This window comes from Propithecus coquereli, unplaced genomic scaffold (assembly GCF_000956105.1).
Source record: "Propithecus coquereli isolate 6110/MARCELLA unplaced genomic scaffold, Pcoq_1.0 Scaffold6, whole genome shotgun sequence".
NCBI classification, from domain to species: Eukaryota; Metazoa; Chordata; class Mammalia; order Primates; family Indriidae; genus Propithecus; species Propithecus coquereli.
In genome coordinates, this window is record NW_012151951.1 from 12,788,539 (window position 1) to 12,808,149 (window position 19,611).

General features: G+C 44.5%; 1 protein-coding gene across 6 annotated transcripts in view; it reads left to right on the forward strand.

Annotated features, from left to right (window-relative positions):
- Window positions 1-19,611, forward strand: part of NCAM1 (neural cell adhesion molecule 1) — a 301,367-nt gene that overhangs the window by 155,518 nt on the left and 126,238 nt on the right. The window contains exon 1 of one of the 6 annotated variants that reach the window (XM_012659196.1): window positions 12,105-12,620. The exons of the other annotated variants lie outside the window; for them this stretch is intronic. The gene's annotated coding sequence lies outside the window, so the exon portion shown is untranslated. Of the gene's footprint in view, window positions 1-12,104; window positions 12,621-19,611 lie in introns of those variants that run through there. 6 annotated transcript variants of the gene reach the window in all.

Consider the following 19,611-nt stretch of genomic DNA (forward strand, 5'->3'; position numbering starts at 1 on the left):
GTACGAACCGCACTGTGTGAAACCTCCGTTCCCCACGAGGAGCAGGAGGGCTGGGATTTTTGTTTCGTTCATTAGTGTCATTGTTGTTCAAGTGCAAGATGCTCTGACAACCGGCCACTTGTGGGGCTGGAGAGGTCTCCTTGCCCTGTGAAATACTAATCATTCCAGAGCTCTGGACTTGCCATGGGAGGGAAAACTGCATTCGGAGCTGCAGAACTTCTGTCCTGACATGTAGCCCATGATAGACATGGAGCAGGTCAAATCAAGCCAGAAGTCAGACTTGGCAGAGAGGACAGAGGTTCCAAACACTGTTTGATAAGCCACCTGTCCTTGTGACCTGGAAGCCCTATTGTCATCTGCACAGTGAAATGGAAAATGGCACCATTCCCGGTGAATTGTCTAGTTTTTGTTGGAATGGCTGGTAGCAGTGCCCTAGACCCTGAGATTAACCTACGGGCCATGGTGATGAGGTTTTTGGATGGGTAAAATTTGCTTTGCTAAGGCTAATACAGGTTCCAACCTTGGTGGAGGAAGTGATATTTAATATCACATAAAACCAAAATGAATTATTCTCTAGGGAGTCGTCTGGTTGGCATTTCTTTCCTATTTTTCTTCCTTCCTAGGCCAACTCAATTCTATTAAAAATTCTGTTAGCTAAATGTCAATGGGTTCAGCATGTCTCCTCTCTGTGCCACACACTGAAATTTTCCTATAAAATACTATTTTAATATATTAGAGATAAACAGAATTTTATTAATGTCAGGCCCATAGATCTACACACAATCCAGTATCCTGTCCGGAGTTACATTTACCATGGCTAGTTTATTATTATTCTTCTCAGTTCATGATGACAAAATACTTATCTGGAACACAGAAAAACCAAAGTGGCTTTGCTACTTACACTGAATTGCTTGAGGATGAAAATTTGCATTTAGTGCTCTGCCTGTTGGGCTTAATTAGGTCCCATAGTTTCCTAAAAGAATTGAATCTAGAGGGTTCTCTCAGCTGACTAAAAAGAATTATCCAGCCTTGAGTGTGCCAGGTTGGAAAATGTACTGGCTTTTGAAGAAAAGGCATTTCACAGAAACCACGCTGAAGGATTTTGAGTTATGCTGGCACTTTTGTTTCCCTCAATGAAGAATGTGTAGTGATAATCCTATGTTTGCTCTAAGGAACTTCCCTGGGCCATTGTTAGCACCCCGTGGGCTGACGTTATCCAGAGGCAATGTTAAAAGTGAACTCATTTTGGAAAGTTGCAAGGTTTCAGGGTAGAAGTGCCCTTGTCTTTTTTAGTACTCAGCCATTTAAAAGTAACGAGGTCATCTATGCGGCTCTGCCTTGTAAACAGCCAACAACCTAGGCCTTAGTGGAGGACCTTTAACTTTATTCGGATATAATCATCTGACACTAAATGAAACTGTAACCCAGGCTCATTAGGAATACCACAGGCCTCCTGCAACATTGCTGTAGTAGTCACGCTTCGTACTGACTCATTTCTTAGTCTGGTTTTATTATCCTGGGGAGCTAGAGCTTGGCCCAACATAGCTGTGCCTGGGGTGAAATCAGTGAGGAAGCAACCATGGGAGGGGCAGAAAGGCGGGCGGATCTCATTCCTCCCCACTGTAAAGGGTCACTGCTGACACCCCTGTAACAAAAGACAGCTTCACAGGAGAAAAGCATAACAGTGACAAATTTATTATGTACAACATGTGCATGAGACTTATGTAAAATATGAAAATTCAAAGAAAGGGCTAGATGGTTGACAGTTAAATACCCTCTTCACTGGGGGGAGAGAGGAGGGAGGGGTGGGGGGATGGGCGCTGTAAATGAATGGGCCTGAAGACCAGACAATAATTTGTAAATGATTCTCTTTGGGAATTGAATGGGACCTGAGAACAGACCGTGGTTCGGGACAAATTTCCTCTGGACTCTAGGTGTGGTGTTTAACGTTCAGTCTTTTCCTCTCCTCTGGTTAATGAAATCTCAGGGAAGGGATCCAAAGGCAATTGTGTTCCTCTTTTGGTGGGTCTGGTTTCTCGGTAGATAAAGGAATTTCGGAGAACAGCCTCGTCCTGTGCTTTGGGAGAGACAGAAGAATGAGGGCCTGCCGGGTGGGGTGGGGAGTGGAGGTGTCAGAGAGACCTTGAGGCTACCCTTTAGCTCAGCACGTCAAATTGCTATATTGTGAGGTATCGTTTCTGAGCCAACTCCACCAATCTTAGGAGAACAACAGGCACTCCACTCCAGAAACGGGCTTTGAGAAGAATGGCAATGATCCGCTTCAGAAAGGAGAATGGGGAGTCGAATTTATTGTGTATTTCAGAGTCATCTGAAACTTAGACCCTGGAGGTTCCTTGTTGAATTGGTTGGGATTCATGAGTTTCATGATTCTCGTACCTTCTGGATCTCTCAAATGGGCAGAACAAAATCCTTCTCAGGGAAAGTAGAATGGAATGGGAAACTAGGAAGGGAGAGAAAAGAAAAAAAGCAAGAAGGGGAAAAGTAGGTTTGGGTGCCTTTCCAAAGATTTTCGAGTTATCTATAAATGTGGACCTATTTACTATATAAATAATGTCTTTTTGTTTAAGAGGAACAGTTTGGAAAACACAGTAGTGCTTCCCTTGGTATAATTTGGAGCAGATCTTAAATCTGTATCTGGTCCCGCTAGTCTCCTTCGGGGGATCCTGAGTGCCCTGAAGCATCTCTCTAAGCCCGTAGTGTCCCCGTGTCACCAGCCTGCCTTCAGCTCCCATCCCCTCCTCCTCATTCTCTGGGCCCTTTTGCAGAAGGCAGTGTTTTGTGTGGGAGCAGAATTTTCAGAAAGAAATTTAATCTTTGGAAGCTGTTGAAACTGGTTTATGAACTAGCCTGAACCTGGAGGGGTTCAGTGGTTTTATTTTTCTCCACTCACTGTACGAACCGCACTGTGTGAAACCTCCCTTCCCCACGAGGAGCAGGAGGGCTGGGATTTTTGTTTCGTTCATTAGTGTCATTGTTGTTCAAGTGCCTAAAATAGTGCCAGGCACATGGTGCCTCCTCAGACAAGATTTATTAAGTTGAACATCTTTGGTGGAATCCCAACTGTTTTCATTAATTAAAAATAAACCTGGGGTTTTCTAATTTAAAGGACCAGACCCAACTTCTTTGTAAATGTTATTTTTTTTCGCTTCCCTTCAGCACCTGCCTTCTTTAGGCTTAAAGGGAGTTGGAGTCGGGGAGGGGCAGGGCCTACTCTTTCCAGCTTACCCACACATACACGCACACCTTGCAAGAGGGGAGAGGAATGTGTTCTGGGACACTGTCCCAGGTCCCTCTTCTCATTCTCCATCTTTTCCCGTGTTTTAGGGTGGAGAGGAGAGACAGGCATCCCTCATGTCACTGGCCATGGCTACAGTCCTCTCTCTGTAGGATTAGCTGCTTCTCTGGTAACCCAGACTGGTGGTGGGTGCCTGCCAGGTGGGGAGACATCCAAATACTGGCCTTCTTGTGGTGCCCAAGGGAGGGTTCTTCAAAACCCTTTTTAAGGACTCCCCATCCCATGATTCCTGGGTGTAGAAGGTCTGGCATCGACTCTAGTTCATCTAGCCACTCCTCAGCTCCGCCCTGGTGCAGCCCACCCCTACTCCAGATCCCCTTATCTGCAAGCTGCCCACTCGGATAGGGTCCTGGTGCAGGGATGTAGACCCCCTTGCCCCATAGGAAGCTCGTCCATCCTCAGCTCCCCCAGAGAGCTGCTGCCCATCTTCATGCTGCCATTTCTGTCCAATTCACCTGCCAGCTCAGACAGGCTCAGGGCCCATCAGCAAGGCTCTGACCCTGCAGTCGTCCCACTGGGAACCAGGATGCCAGCTTCCCTTTTCTGCTGGCTCCTCCAAGGTAATTCTCTTGCATAGTCACCTTTCACTTGTCTTTAGAGGAAAGAGAGGAAAATGATTCTACAGGAAGAGGAAGGAAAAGCCTAGATACTCTCACAAGGTGGAAGACCCAGAACTGACTCCCCACCTGCTTTCTTTTTTGTCTTCTCTAGACTGGGAAGGAGGAAGGAGGGGACGAGTGGGGAGTGCAGTGTGGTGTAGAGGGGCCATTCTGCCATCTCCCTGAGCCTTTGTGGGGATATTTCTTCCCAACCATCTGTACGTTAGACAGTGGTGCACTTGACTATCTCTTTGAGTTTAGCTTTGCTTCCTTGGTTGCCAGGACAGGACAACAGAACAAATCCTACTCACCATTCTGCTACATGGTAAAATAAACAGATTTCCACCTTTCTTTTTTAAATCCTCTAAATCCAGTGAAGCAGGGGCTGATGGCACCGTAGCTAAGTCTCTGTCCGTACAGTAAAACAGCTGTTGTGTGTTCTTCAGATTGTAAACTGTAGAGTCACGAGATATTTCAAAATTCTTTATCTGATTTTAGTATTACAGTTCTCTTAAAGCTCAATACATATGAGAAACTGCGGTTTATTTCATTCTTCAGCATAGCTCCTGATGATGATAATTTATTTTTGAAGAGCTTTGCTTGGATAGTAACTTACCTAAAGACACCAGAGTGATGAAGTATAGTACTCTGAAATTTTAAAAAAAGGAATCCTCGTTTTTCCTGTGTGTGTTCATCTGGCTTTTACTACAGCATCAAAGTCAGTATAAGACCCGTTTACCGACAGCTGGATTACTCGGGGTCTGGCAAAAGACCATGAATCGACACTTCTGTTAAATTTCCCAGAAGTACTTTGAATGTATATTTAATGTGTGTCATAAAAGTGTGTGCAGATTGCCTGAGGCCCTCTGTCATTAAAGGCCCGAATGCTTAGCATCAGCTATCACACTTGTGGTACCTCAAATATAATTGAAAAGGTTTTAGCAATATATGAACATATGTAATGTTTGTCATTTCTATTAGTACTCTAATTAAATCAGCCTTCTAATCAGACAACTTATAAAATCTTAAGTAATATGATGAGAGAAAAATAGAATGCAGCTCTCGGATGTCTGAAGCACAGTTGGGTAGTAACTTTTTGATAATGTTTTGCTGAATGGATGACTTTGATAAGTAGGGAGTTCAGCATTTGGATAAGGAGTTTTGATAAAGTTGGCTTTCTCTAAGTCTTCTAAAGATTCCAGGCAAGTTTGGTTTTCATTGTTATATCTAGGAACAAATGGGCCACATTTTCCTTCATAATGATTGCAGTAGTATCTGAGAAATTCTAATCCCTGACACCATGTCTTGCTGACACATAACAGTATATTTCATTTACGAAAAAATGGAAAAATGGTTGTAAACAAGTCAAGAGAAATCCCAATTTTAATGGAAGACATTAACTTGGATTAATTTTTATTTTCCTTCTTAATTCTATCAAAATTGCAGCAGAGAGCGCGGCCTCGGAGTGATGAGAGAGGCCCTTTACACGCTCCTAGGCTGGAGCAGACAGACTTGTTTGGCAGCAGCTTGTCCTCCTCGCGTCTACAAACTGTTGTTTGAGACAGGCAAAGGTGGGTGATCTGCTCAGAGCTGGCTGGGCAGAGTGCAAGATGCCAGGTCACCAGGCTGGATGTGGAGACAGAGTTTCCAAGGCTCCAGGCCACCCTTCAGAATTAAAATATTCATTGAGGTCATCGTTTGTGGAATCTGTGCAGCTGGTATTTGCTCCGCATTGCAAAGTTTGATCCTAGATCTTTGATTAGCTCCTTCCCCAAACTGCCCTTAACAACAACAACAAATAGTAATAATAATGATACTAATCATAGTAAAAGCAGTAAATAGCTGCCATTTATTCAGTGCCTCTTATGTGGCAGGCCCTGTGCCCTGGTCTTTACGCTGCTGTGAGAAGACTGGGCTCGGTGAGCCCACGTGGCTCACTCCAGGTCAGACAGCTCCTCCAAGTGGTAAAGTCAGAACTTGAACCGAGGGCCCAGAGTTCTTGCTGCTGCCTCCGTCCCAGGGCGGGGCTGCCTCACGTGCTGGTGACACAGATTCAGACGTGTTTACAGCCATATTCCCCTCATGTTTATCACCCTACTCTTTTATTGCTTAGTCTTTAAATAACACAAAAAGATCTATTATATCATTACAGTTCATTTTTCTCATAATTGTGTTCTCAGCAGATGCAATTGACAAATTATCGAGCTCCTCTTGTCTCCCTGACATTAGTGTGTAGTTTTGAAATGCCTTTTAAAGCAACATTTCTCTCATAAAAAGCAATATTGTTACTTTTCAATAGAAATCCGCTCAACTTCCCTGCCGCCACTGCAAACACGGTGTAGATTTGCCCACAACACGGAAAATAAGCAAATTCCCAGTGGAAAAACTCCTCCACCTTACTAGGTCAGATGTAGGCAGAATGACCGTCATGCACATTGATCCCAGAACATCCACCACATCTCACAGTGGTCAGACAAGCCCGATAGATCTCGGTGCCAGGGACATGGCAAGGTTTGAACTTTCTCCAGAGGATAAATCCTTCTTCCTGTCTGGGCCTCCCTGCTGCCTACCATAGCGACGGCCTGTATTTCTTCCAGCGTTAAACTCAGAGAAAGAAGGTAGTGATTTTAGCTGGTTGTCTGAACTATACATTGTCTCTATTTCATTACCTCTTGTGCATTAGAACTGTGATTCCCCAGCTTGATTCCGGGATGGGTTCTAGGAATCATTTTTACAAAAGCTCTCCAGGTAATTCTATTGCACAGACACTGCTGTAGAATAACAAATGGAATTTGCAATAAATAAGGGCTTATCAGGGCTGTACAAAACCTCTGTGTCCACATGTCTGCCATAGGGAGGTACAAGACTGTGTAGAGGACTATTTCAGGCATTCCCAAAACTTTTGTGTCTTTTCCTCCAAGTGCCATTTAAAATGGAGCTTGTATCATATCGCTACTGGTCTGATTGCTTCTGTAAAAAGAAGGGAATGAAGATTATAATGGAAGTATAAATGCAACACCTTTTTAGGCAGGAACTGTCTTTTAGGGATAACGTTTTAAAACCTCCATTGCTTTTAGCAAAATTGGTGATGTTTAAGTAGTGATGAGAGGTTAGCAATAAAAAAGGTATCCATATTAAGAGTTGCAAGGCATTGAGACTTTGTGATTCAATCACCACCAAAAGAAAAATGAATTATAACATTAAAAAGCTAAAGGGTTAGTGCCAGTGACAAAAATAAAGCAGCTTCTCCGTACCATCTCTTCCTACCACAAGAGAGAGAAATATTTGGGAAATTCTCAATTTAAACATGGGTCACATTTCAGCAGATCAGTTGTATGTTAATTGTTTGGAACTCAGAACATATTTGCCCTTAGATACAAAGTAGCTTCACCCTTGTGCTGGACGCCTCTGTGCCCAGGGCTGGGCAGAGGGGATTTTAGTAGGGTGAGGGCTGCTCACTGCACTGGGCATGGCCAAGCTGTCATTTTGGCCAAATATTTCCTGTGGCATTACCACCCAGCCGCCTGGCGTTGGGCCATGTCCCTCTGTCACTGGTCTGGTCTTGTGTTTTTCCTTGGCTGGTGTCTGCACTATTACTTAATCTGTGCACCATTCACCCCAGACACCTTTGGCAACCACACACTCCTTCCAACAGCATTGCCCCTTTGCTCAGTAACTCTTCACCGGCCAGGTCCTGCGTGCACAGCAGAGTGGTGTGACAGAAAGGTTAGAGAACTGGCGGACTGAACTTTGTGTCCTAGACATGTCACTTATTAGCTCTGTGAGCTTGGGCCCTCAGCTGCACATGCCCATGCCTCAGTTTGTTCTTCTGTGAAATGGGAGTGAAAGTGCTTTGTGAGTGACCAGCCAGTGTGACCAGGTATAGGAAAGTGTCCAGCACATGCAGTTCTTCTCCAGGAGGTTTGAAAAAAAAAGCAAGGAAAAAGGGAACCCCCCCCCCGCGGTCAAAAGCCAAGGAAAAAAAAAATTGGGGAAAAAAAAAAAGCAAAAAAAAACGGCCAAAACCCCGGAAGAAAAAAAGGAACAAAAAACTCAACCTTCCCATTCCTCCCAACGCAAGAACCTTAAGGCCCACCCCTCCCAAAACGCGCCCCCCGTTAGACCTCTTTATTCTTGGAGATGACTTGATCACATCTCTGTGCCTGGGATTACAAGTTGAAAAACTGGCCTCCTATCCCTCGTTTTATTAGAATCTCTCTTGGACAGGGTCAGCCTGGACTCCAAAGAGGAAGGAACGAGAGAGAGAGGCAGAGAAGACGCCGTGTGGGTGCGGTGTACGCGCAGTGTTTGTCGCTGGGGATGGCTGGAATCATTGGCATTCCACGACCAACAACTGGAGGGTAGCCGAAGCCATAACCGCGTGTGCTCCTGCACACACGTACGATTCATTAAAAATTAAACCCTGGGGGAGATTATATAGAGCAAAAAATAGAGCAGAAACATTAAACCTGCTCTTTCTGGGAGCTGTGCAGTTTTAGGGAGGCCTTTTGTCTTCTCATTAGACTAAGTCTCATAGAGGGACTCTGGGAAGAGCCACCATGGAATGACAACTCTCCTTTCCGTTCCGGATTGGTGTGTTTGTAAGGCCAATTCTCCTTTGAATTGGATGTAGGGCCTCTCATTTCCCTAAGAGGACCCCTTTTGTCTGATAAATGAAGATATTTTCAATAAAAATCTATTATTAGCTTGGTATCTTAGGGCCAAGTTTTGCTTATGAAAATTAAACTGTTGTCCTGGCAGATTGGTTTCTGCATAATTTTCTGTGCATGTGGCGCTGGCTCCGTACATATCCATTGGCTTCATTTCCACTCTAATGAGATTCTTTTGGGGTGTGTTTCCCGGGCACTCTATAGACAAGGATCTGAATTTTTTTTTTTTTATATCAGTGACAGTGACCAAGACGTATGAGCATCTATCATTTGCTCTCTGAAACGCCCACTCAGTCACAGCTGTGAGACGAGCACGGAGAGTCAGCAAGGCCAAGTCCTGTTCATTTCAGCTACTGATTAAATATGGCGTTATCCTGGAGGAGCTCCTTAGAAGCGATCTTTTCCCCACGCATGCCGCAGGAGCTCGAGATGTAAAATAAATACCCGGGCACCAAGATTGCTAGGAGAGAAGCAGGAATTTGGGTTTCAAGATTCCTTATGAGATTGCACCGGATTGCAGACATCCTGAATAAAGAAGATACGTGTTAAGTGGCAAGGGCGGACAGCCTCAATTCATTTCGCCCTTGAAGCTCTTTTCAGCCACTCGCTAGTTGAGTAAATAGGCCGGCAATTTAGCATAGTGCTTTTGTAGCTTCGGGTTTTGCTGTATTAGTACAAACGTTTTATTCAGAGCACACGTCCTTGTCTTTTATATGTTATTGTTGTATTTTTAGATAGTATTAATAGTGCTAATGACCCTCTGGACATTTGAGTGTCTAAGGGTCACCTTCTTGGTTATACCATTAATTCAAATAAGAAGATGGCCATGTGCGGAGCACGAGCTTTGCCTACTACATCTTATAAATAGCCGCATCTTGTGTTTGACACTTGAGATCCTGATCATTTTGAAGCCTCATTCTGCATTCCTATTGATGAGCAGGTTTGGGGGCTCTAGCTATTGTTGGCAAAGTATCCGCCATTGATACTTTGGGAACATGGTGATTGTCTATCATTAATTTCTGTATTTAGAAACTGGGAGTGGTTTTCATTTGTTTGACAAATATTTATTGTGCATTTTCTATGTGCCTAGCACTGTGCAAGGCACTAGGGTACAACAGTGAAAAAAACCAGAAAATCTCTGCCTTCATGAAGTTTAGTAAGCACATTAAATGAGCCCATTAAATAGTATGGTACCAAGTGATGTGTATTAATGTGGAAAGAAATCAAACAGGGGAACTGGGATTGGGAGTGCCAAGGAGCAATGGTGTCGGCAAGTTAAATGGGTTTGGAAGTCAACTTAGATACAAATAATAGGCTGGATTCTGCCCGATGATTGGGCTGTAGACATCTTTGTTACACTGTTTGTACTATTCTCTTACTTCATTTAAACTTTCACGCTATGTCCTGCTTCTGTTAGCAGTTTGTAAGCAGCTTGAAAACAGGAACTGTAAATCGTAGGTCCTGGCTGCCCCTCCAGCACTGATTCCGTTGTAGATACTCCACACCTATGTGTTCGATGAATTCAGACATCGCCATCAGCGAGAGACAGGTGTGCCACTGGGCGTGGCTGTTTCCTAAGCCTGTGTCGAGTGTGCCGTGCAGGTTTGTGTGCCTGTGAGTGTTTTTCCTAAGGAGGAGTGGTGCTGTTGTTGCACCCTTTTGCTGAACAGTTCATAGGAACTGTCCCCTTGCAGCACAGGGGAAACTACTAGAAAGCTTTGCTTTTTGTTTTTCTCCTCTTGAAAAGTTTGCTTCCTTAGTATAAAAGTCACCAGGGCATACGGTCAGTAAAGGCTTGAGCTAAACCAACTGGGAGTAGTTGTCTCTCTGTTCATGTTTAGCTCTGAAGATCTTCAGACCTTGTGGTCTGATTCAAGATATTCCAGCTGTTGTCAAGAAATTCTTTTTTATGTTCCTTCTCAATTTAATGGAAGGCTGTCTGTCTTTTGTCGAGGTAGCTGCGGAGGAGGCAAACAGCTTAGTTGATGTTGTTAGTAGGGAGACCTGTCTGGGCCTGTCAGGAGCCTTTCTCTTGAAGCTCTCAGCCCCCTGGGTTGCACAAGGGTGGACGCAGAGCCACCTGCTTCACCCCCAGAGGACAGTCAGCTGTGCCCCCTCACTGGACTTCCCGGATATGCTCTTCAAGCCCAATCTCAGAGACTCACTGTGAGGAACAGCACACGTTCATAAGAGCTTAAGAGAAAAGGAGGGACTCGTTGGAAGCGTACAGAGGCATCCAGTGGAAGCCAAGATCTGGACGTGAGCCCCCCTCCTGAGGGGTGTGTAAGTGAGGTTAATGTGGACCACAGGGGCAGGCGAAGCCCCAGACCCAGGGACAGCACATGCTGATTTCTCCTGCTCAGAAAGTTCCACAGCTGAGCGGGGAAGGCCTTGCTCCACACAGTTACCCAGGGGCCTGGGGTGACAGAGCTCTGCCATCTTTCCCCTTGGACATCAGCAGCCAGTCCGCCGATGGGGAGGAGAAAGTAGATCGTGTAGGCAGTCTTATGGGCCCGTCACAGTATCATGTCCACCCATAAGCCACTGGCCAGAACCCAGCCACACGGCCACGGCTTGATTGTAGGAAACACAGTCTAGCTGCGTGCCCCCGGGAAAGGGAAGTAGGTTTGGAGAACAGTTAGCAATGTCTGCCACAACCAGGAGCTGGAAACCCATCTGGAACCTGGTTAACCACCTCCTTTGCCCTGACCTAGAGCTGTGTGTCCTCTGTGCTCGTAACTGTTCAGATAAGAAGTGGGGCGGAGGATGCTTTTTAGCGAGAAAGGGAACGCACATCCTCTCCCTCCTCCGGTGGCTTCGCGGTCCTGCTGTGTGGATGCTGTTTCAGCTTCCTGGGACATCAGATTATATTCAGGGAGGCCCTGTATCACCTCTTGCCCTTGGCCAGGGATCAAAGGTCAGCTTGGTCATTATCACGTTTTGGTCCACACTAGCCTCAGACAGCTAACGTCAGGCATGGAAATAATGTCTGTAAGATACGTGAGCAAAGGCAGTTTTCCCAGGAGACTCTGACCTAAATTTTGAGCCAGGCTGTGCAAATTTGCCTATTTTAACAAGAAAAAGAAGAAGAAAAGACAGATTCCCTCAAATCACATCTGTTCAGTTCTGTGTCAGCCCTGGATAATGTGTGTTTTCCTTAATCTCCGGAGGGAAGGGAGCATCACCTTCTCTCCTTTCATGGTTTCTACACTGTATCTTCCTCCCAAAATAGCAGGCGGCACAAACTCCCTGCTCCTCGGCTTAGCCACATGGCTTCCAGAAGGGCGCGGATGAGTTTGGGATCGGGCATCCATTAGGAAGCGTGTGTGTGTGAGATAGCACGGGTATTACAGGAATGCGAGAGACAGTCTGCCTGACCCGTGCTGTAGAGGGCTGTGCTAGCCCTACTGGGACAGGAGAACAGCGGTCACCTGCCCGCACCTGAGGCCTCTTATACAGGGGTCGTGTATACTGACTGTTTCACAGGTCACATCTCCGAAATGTTGGGGAGTAGAGAAATGTCGGGGAGTAGAGAAATGTCGGTGTCAATACATTGCATATAGATTTAGGGAGTGGAGTTCTTTTCTTGGGTTCAGAAGAAGGTATTGCAAGGAGAGAAATCTGTGCCCCGGCAGCGCTGCTATCCTGTGTTTTCGAGTTTGTAGTAAGAGAATCTACAGCTCAGTGAAGATGAGCTCAGGAAGAAGTCTTTGGGTAGATGCTGAAGTGTCTTCTCTTTGTTCTTTGTGCTAGAAGCTATAGGTTTCTAATTATGATGGAAGGAGAGGTGGCTCTTATGAAGCGTGTCACTGTGTGTCAGAATATCTCTATGTTCTGAGATTGCTGTGTTCTTCATGAAATAGATGTTACTTAGGAGCATACTTCTGTCCTTCTTTCCAAGGACATATTCTAACAGTTTTCTCTTTCCTCTTCTTTCTTTTTTTTTTTTTTTTGCTTTGTTTTCCAACCTCGTGATATGCTGCTGGGTACCATTGCAATGAAATTCCTTCATCTGTTTCACATCGCAACAAAAAGGTAAGGAACTGCAAATTGCATTAACATGCTGAAGCAGCACCAACTTATATAACGTGCAAAAGGAGATGCATTTTGATCACTGGAAAATTTTTTACTTAAAAGTGATTGATTGTGAGGACCTTGATTCCAGTATTGATGTTTGGCTGACTGATTTCACGTCTCCTGAGGCCTGGCACTGAACGAGACTCAGGCTTGTGTGTGTGTGTTGGGGACAGGGGTATCTCCATATTTAGAGGTTTTGTCAGCAGCTCACAGACACGGAGAGAAATTCAAACATTTCACAGTTAAGCTTTATAGAGGCCAAAATATTGAGTAAAAAAGGAGGCAAGAGGAATATTAATATTGCTCTATCTCCATACTTTGAAGCAAAAGAAATGCAATCAATAATGACTCCAGCTTGAGATTTAATTAAATGCTGGCGTGACTGGGAAGTGGCCATTTAGATTCTCTGCTGAATAGGAAAACTTAGAGTTTTGTGCCTGATAATCACACCCACCCACCATATCTTCTTTTTTCTTTCTTTGCTTCTTTTTTTTCCCTCTGGTGGCAAAAAACACATAACACTTATCATGTTAACCATGGTTAAGTGTGCAGTTCAGTAGGTGTCAAGCATAGTTGCAATGTGGGAAATAGATCTCCGGAACTTTTTCATCTTGCAGAACTGAAACCCTATACCCGTTAAACAACAACTTTCCTTTTTTTTCTTTTCTCCCTAGGCCTTAGTGAATACTGTTCTATTTTCCATTTCTATGAATTGACTACTTTAAATACCTTGTATAAGTAGAATCACATAGTATTTGTCTTTTTGTGACTGGATTATTTTTTTAACATAATGTCCTCAAGATTCATCCGTGCTTTAGCATGTAACAGGATTTCCTGTCTCTTTTAAGGTTGAATAATATTCCACTGTACGCATGTACCACATTTGTTTATCCAGTCATCCAGGGATGGACACTTGAGCTGCTTCCGCCTCCTTGCTACTGTGCAAAATACTGCTATGAACACGAGTGTGCAAATATCCATCATATCTTCAGATTGGGTGGATTCTGCTAGTGTATATGTCCATTCTGAAAGTGAATCTTTACCGTCCTTGTATTGTTACATTTTCAGCATAGCCATGCCAAACGTTAGTGGCTCCTTAGGGCTGAGCATGCACCTTGAGGCTCAGCGACTGGCAGATACTTAGCCCCTGTGCCACAATCCAGCATGCCTTCTCTCCCCTACTTCTGCTTCCTACACCTTTCAGGCAGAAGGCTGTGGAAGCACGTTTCCTCTTCTCTCCCTACCACTCTCACACTACAATGATTGTCCTTGGTGACATACAGTTGCAAGTATTGTTGTAATGCATATCATTTCATGTAAGTGATGAATTCAAATCATACTGCTTTATTGTTTAGAAGAAGCTTGTTTTATTGCAGTAATCCATAGTAAGAAGAGGAGGGCACCATGGTGATCCTCAGTGGCAAGTAGTTTCTGTCTTTTCCTACCAGTTCCCTACTGCGCATGTTGGATTAGGCAATGAAGAACATTACCAGAGCTGTAGGGCTGTGGGCACAAGACCTTGCCCATCATAGGAATGGAGTCCTGCTGGTGAACAAGGACTGTTTTCCTAAAGTTCTCCTGAGTGCTTCTAAGTGTGTGAGAATAGTGGAAGGGGAAGGATGGGAACTAAGGGGGTGAGTGGGTGGGCCGATTTTGGTGATGTTGTTGCTTGTGGCTTAACCCCAGGCCCAGATGTTCTACAGGAACAGCATCTACAGGCAGAAGTGGGATTCATGTTTAGATAGACAAGTTGAGAAAAAAATAACAACTATTTCCTTATTTTTAAAAAAACAAATATCGTCTGTAAGAAAGCATCAAGAATATGCTTCTTGGCTGGGCGCAGTGGCTCACGCCTGTAATCCTAGCACTCTGGGAGACTGAGCCAGGAAGATCACTTGAGCGCAGGAGTTCTGGACCAGCCTGAGCAAAAGTGAGACTCCATCTCAACAAAAAATAGAAAAATTAGCAAGGTGTGGTGGTGTGTACCTATAGTGCCAGCTGCATGGGAGGCTGAGGCAGGAGAAATGCTTGAGCCCAGGAGTTTGAGGTTGCACTGAGCTATGATGATGCCACTGCACACTAGTCCAGGTGACAGAGCAAAATCTTATCTGGGAAAAAAAAAAAAGAATATTCTTCTTAAACAGCAACATTAACATTTTGGAGAGTACTCCCTAGACTGGGTTCTTGAGACAGGAAACAGACTTGAGCAATGGGATGTGCAGAGGGCGCGCACGGGAAGTGTAGTGTGTTGAACCCTTGCAAGGCTCTGGAGCACCATATAGAAGCTCGACTGTTTGGCTTTGTACGATACACCAGCTGGGTGGTGTATGCCCTGGGCAGGCAGTGAGTGGGCCTCTGAGGCCTCCTGATCCAGGACGTTTAGTGTTAATGGCACTTTAGGCCTTTGAGAGCTGTTTGGAAACTGTTTTTCTTACTAGAGTTTTTGTGTGTATTCCTCTGCTCTGCTTGGGAATCAGGACATACAGAACCGTGCAGCCCGCGAGACCCACCTGCAGTGCCATGGAGGCAAGGTGGTTTAGTACTCACGAGTTGACTTAACCATCAGAACATTTGCTGGGAAACCCAGGGCCAACTATTTCTTGAACATCAGTGATGAGGAGGTTGGAAAACAGGTTTTCTTGCATGTTGTATGGGTCTGAAGAGTATCTCTTTTTATGTGTGTGTCCAAAAATTAGTATAATTGATAGAATACAATGAATCTCCCTTATGGTTTCATTTATTTTCACATTAATTTGTAGGTAAATGAGATTGGACAGTAGACAGTTAACTCGCTCAGGATTTTTATTTTAGTGCACTTACACTTTAAATTGAAATTAAAAAGTAATACAGGCCGGGCATGGTGGCATGTGCCTGCAGTCCCAGCTACTCAGGGGGCTGAGCCGGGAGGATCGCCAGCTCCCAGGAGTTCAAGGTCAGCCTGGGCAACATAGGGAGTCCCTGTCTCTAATTTTAAAAAAGTAATATGTAGTAATAGGAGTGGTAGGAACAGGACTAATGAGAGAGGAGCCAGCCTGAGACCTTGTGTCATTTTAGTCATAGTAAGTCAGATCGCTGCAAACATGCAAGTAGACAGAATTGCACAGCGGCCCGAGGTTTGGCCAGAGACAAGATGTGGACAGTATTCATAATGGAAGTTATTGACGAGGTATGGGAGGGGAAAAGAAATGGGTATATGGGGTCAGGGTAAGAACATTTGGAGAAATACACAATTGACAGCCCAGGGGTAGGAATGAGAAGAGACAAACAGGAAGAGCCACAGGAGAGTGAGGATGAACAGAGAAAGGCCACCACACCTGGAGCCCAGGTTGAGAGCCTTTCCAGGGGTGCACAGCCATCAGCTCCAGAACCGGGCTCAGCCCCGGTGCACATGGAACAATCACCTAGGGAGCTTGTAAAAAATATACCCGAGACCGAGCACCATCCCAAAGCAATGAAATCCAAATTTCTGCGGGTGGAGCTTGTCCAGATATTATATTTTTTAAAACTTTCATAAATGATTCTTAGGTCCATGCAGTGTTGAGAACTACTGGTCAAGAAGGCAGGAAGGAGAAACTGTAATGAGTGTGCCAAGAAGCAGGTGCTTGGTCGGCTTTCAGTGTCGTTTTCAGCAGCACTGCATAGCTAGAAGGAGGCCAGACTGTGGAAGGTTAGGAAAGGAATGAATGAAAACCGTGGAGCCCACGAGGAACTTGGCAGGAAAAGGAAGGTGAGAGATGGAAGAGTGAGAGGAGTAATAACAACAAGGTCAAATAAAGGGTTTGGTTTTGTTTTGAGAGATGATGCGCCACAGAAGCTGAGAGAGAGAGAGAGAGAGAGAGAGAGAGAGAGAGAGAGAGAGAGAGAGGATAATGGTAGCAAGTGGGCTGAAATATGACCTAGAATTCCTGGGAATGGAGGAGAGAGGCCATCTTCTTCCCTTAATGAATAGTGGAGAGGGGGGCAGTGAAGGGACCCTTGTTGAGCCCACGCTCCCCAGAGAGGTCTCCTTCTCTGTGGTGCAGGAGACGAGGCTGTCCACTGAGACGGGGCTGGTGACCAAGGAGGATTTAAGTAGACTTTGCAAAATAGATGCAATAGTTTGTGTGGGTCTGGGTTAGGAAGCTGAGGACACGTGCTTGAAGTGATGGCTGGCAACACCGATGCTTCTCAAGTTGTTCATGTTTCAGTGAGCCAGCTTTGCAAAGATTTGTCTTCTGTCTGTCTCAGTGATCTGCAGCCCAGCCATGGGAATGGGTAGAATGGATGATGGGGATGGCCTAGGCTGGGAATTGGCTTGAGGGGGTTAGGAGAATGTTGGGGCTGTGCAGGAGGCTGTAGAGAGGGTGGCTTCCAAATCATCATAAATCGTGAGTGTTGCAATGGAAAGGGAAGGCCAGTATAGACAAAGAGGGATAAATGGGCCCAGTGGAAATAGAGGAGTTGAATAGAGTTGAACAGCTGTGTGGATGTGGCCAGATTGGGGACATGGGCTCCAATGAGGGGACAGGGAGAGAGGATGTCCAGGGGAAGGCCAAGGTCAACACTGACCAGGCAGAGGACAGCTCCCTGGCTCTCCTGGGGAGGGGGAGAAGGTGAGCAGTGTGCTTGGAGAGAGTCAAGTTTCAGATAAGTCCAAGAAAGAGAAGGAAAGATTGAAAAATTGGTATGGGGTACAAAGTAGCTTAGTGGTTCTAGAGCAGGGCATAGCACAAAGAGGTTGTAGGTGGGAATTACTCTTTCCTTTAAAAAGAGAGGTGGAGGAATAAGTAGTAGTCATGGTTTCTTTTCCCTTCGAGACCAGCAAATCAAAGAATATGAGTAAAATATAGAAATAGCCTAAATAACATGCATATTTTATGTTCCCTGTGTTATCTGGAAACCCAGCTGTTCGCTGACCATTAAAAGAAGACAATTATAGACCTGGTAGTAAGTTATTTAAAAGGGAAATTCTGAAATATGTATTTGTTGAAAGACGTTTCTCGACTTGAATTCTCCATTATGCTTTTGGCCTTTGCATAAAGAAGAAAATAACATTATGTACAAATGTCGTTAATTACTCAGTAATCTGACATTTTGATGGCATTAAGCAACAAATATTAATTTGAGACTCAACATTGTGATTGTTTCTGAGATGTATGACATCTCCAAAAATATGAAACTTACATTTCAAAATTACTTTCTTCAAAGACTGATTGTGGAAAAACTCATTATTAGAGCCTTCCGTACTTTAAAAGCTTCAAATGAAACACTGCAATTTGCAGAATTCATTACTGTGCGCAACTAATTAGAACTTTAGAGGAAATCACAGTAGGGAATTAGACATTTTAAAGAGCATTTCCTTGAGCTGCAATGTTCTTTAGGATAGAGGTTGTTTTGGATTTTACATACATATATAGACACACACTCCGAAGAGTGTAGCATGTTTGACCACTGCTGTTCGGAAATCATTCTTGTTCTCGGTTCAGACAAAAGGAAAAGCAACAAAGACAGCAAGGGAGGGACAAGGCAGAAATGCAGATTAGATGTCCATAGCTCACTGGTGAAGCCAAACAACAAAAAAAAATGCAGACATATCTAATCAGTTTCCAAAGCCAGCTTTACCCTAGGAAAAAAACATTCTCATCTAAGAAAACAGCAGTGCGGTCTGTGAGTCCCAGGTGTATGGGTGATTACAGCAGAGAGCAGAGAATGCCACTGTTGTTCGGCTCAGCTGCCTCCGTGCTACACAAATGTGCTTACAGAAAGAATATAAAATCAACCATGGATAAAACCCTCCCTTTCCCCAGATTGATTAATTTCTCGACGTGCTGGCAGATTTTTACATGGATGAGGATCGGGTTTGAGAGATGAATGTGTAAATCAACAGCAGGTGGGAAGTTGAATTTGTCTGGCCCAGCTGCTATTCCCTGCATTTTTTATTCTTTTTGGTTATCTCAGTCCAGCATCTGTCATGGAGCAGGACTCAGGGGCTTCTGTCATCTCATATCCGGGGATCCCCCGTGTTGCCTGTGCTTCTCCCGACAGCTCAGCGCCCTGGAATAGCAACAGCAAGAATGACAGCCCCATCACTATTAGCAGGGACAGACAGAGAGTTGAGCAGGGTATCTTTTGTATTGCATTTTAAGACTTCTTTTAGCATGAACACATGCGTTCCACTCCACCTAGAATTCGGATACTGCATTATCAGGGCTCTTTTACAACACCTCCTTACTCGGCTTAATTGAGCATAGTCTTATATTTGAATGTGCTTTTCTTTGTGTTTTAATCTTGGTGATGGTACCCAGCAATAAAAAAATGACCTGCTTTCTGGCCCCTTAGATTAAGTTTTGAAGGAACAATGTGTTTTCGACACACTCCGGAAATCTCCGTGGAATTTAATCATCCAGCCGACACACATTTTTAGCATTTCTTAATATCGTGGAGTTTTAGTGGTGGGCGTAACCTTCAGAGGTCAGTGTCTCTGCTCCTCCAATGTTGGAATCCTTCTGCCCCACCCATCACAGATGGCCACCCAGCCTCTGCCTATCGTGGGTTGACAGGTTGACCGTGATATCCAGGCAAACGGCAGGTACCTCTCTTTGACAGCTCTCTACCACTTGGGTCATTATCCCAGTAACACGTAGCCTACCTGGATGGTGGTGAGCGTTGCTGTTTTTCCAAGCCTTTCTTTCAAAGAGTAGCCAGACTGCCATCTTACAGACTTGCTTGGATGGATCTTATCTTCTAAAGAAAATCATGATTACTAATGTCATTTAGAAGTGTTCTACAGAAACTATTGACTGATTATTGCTGGCAGAGAGGAAATCAGATCTTTGTTTGATATTTATGATAAAAGAGATGAGTGAAATTGTTTTAAGTTTAGCTACAACACAAGATACTGTGTTTCATGGTACGTGAGGGTGTGATCACTGAACTATTTAGCTCATGTATATTTTTTATAATCATTATT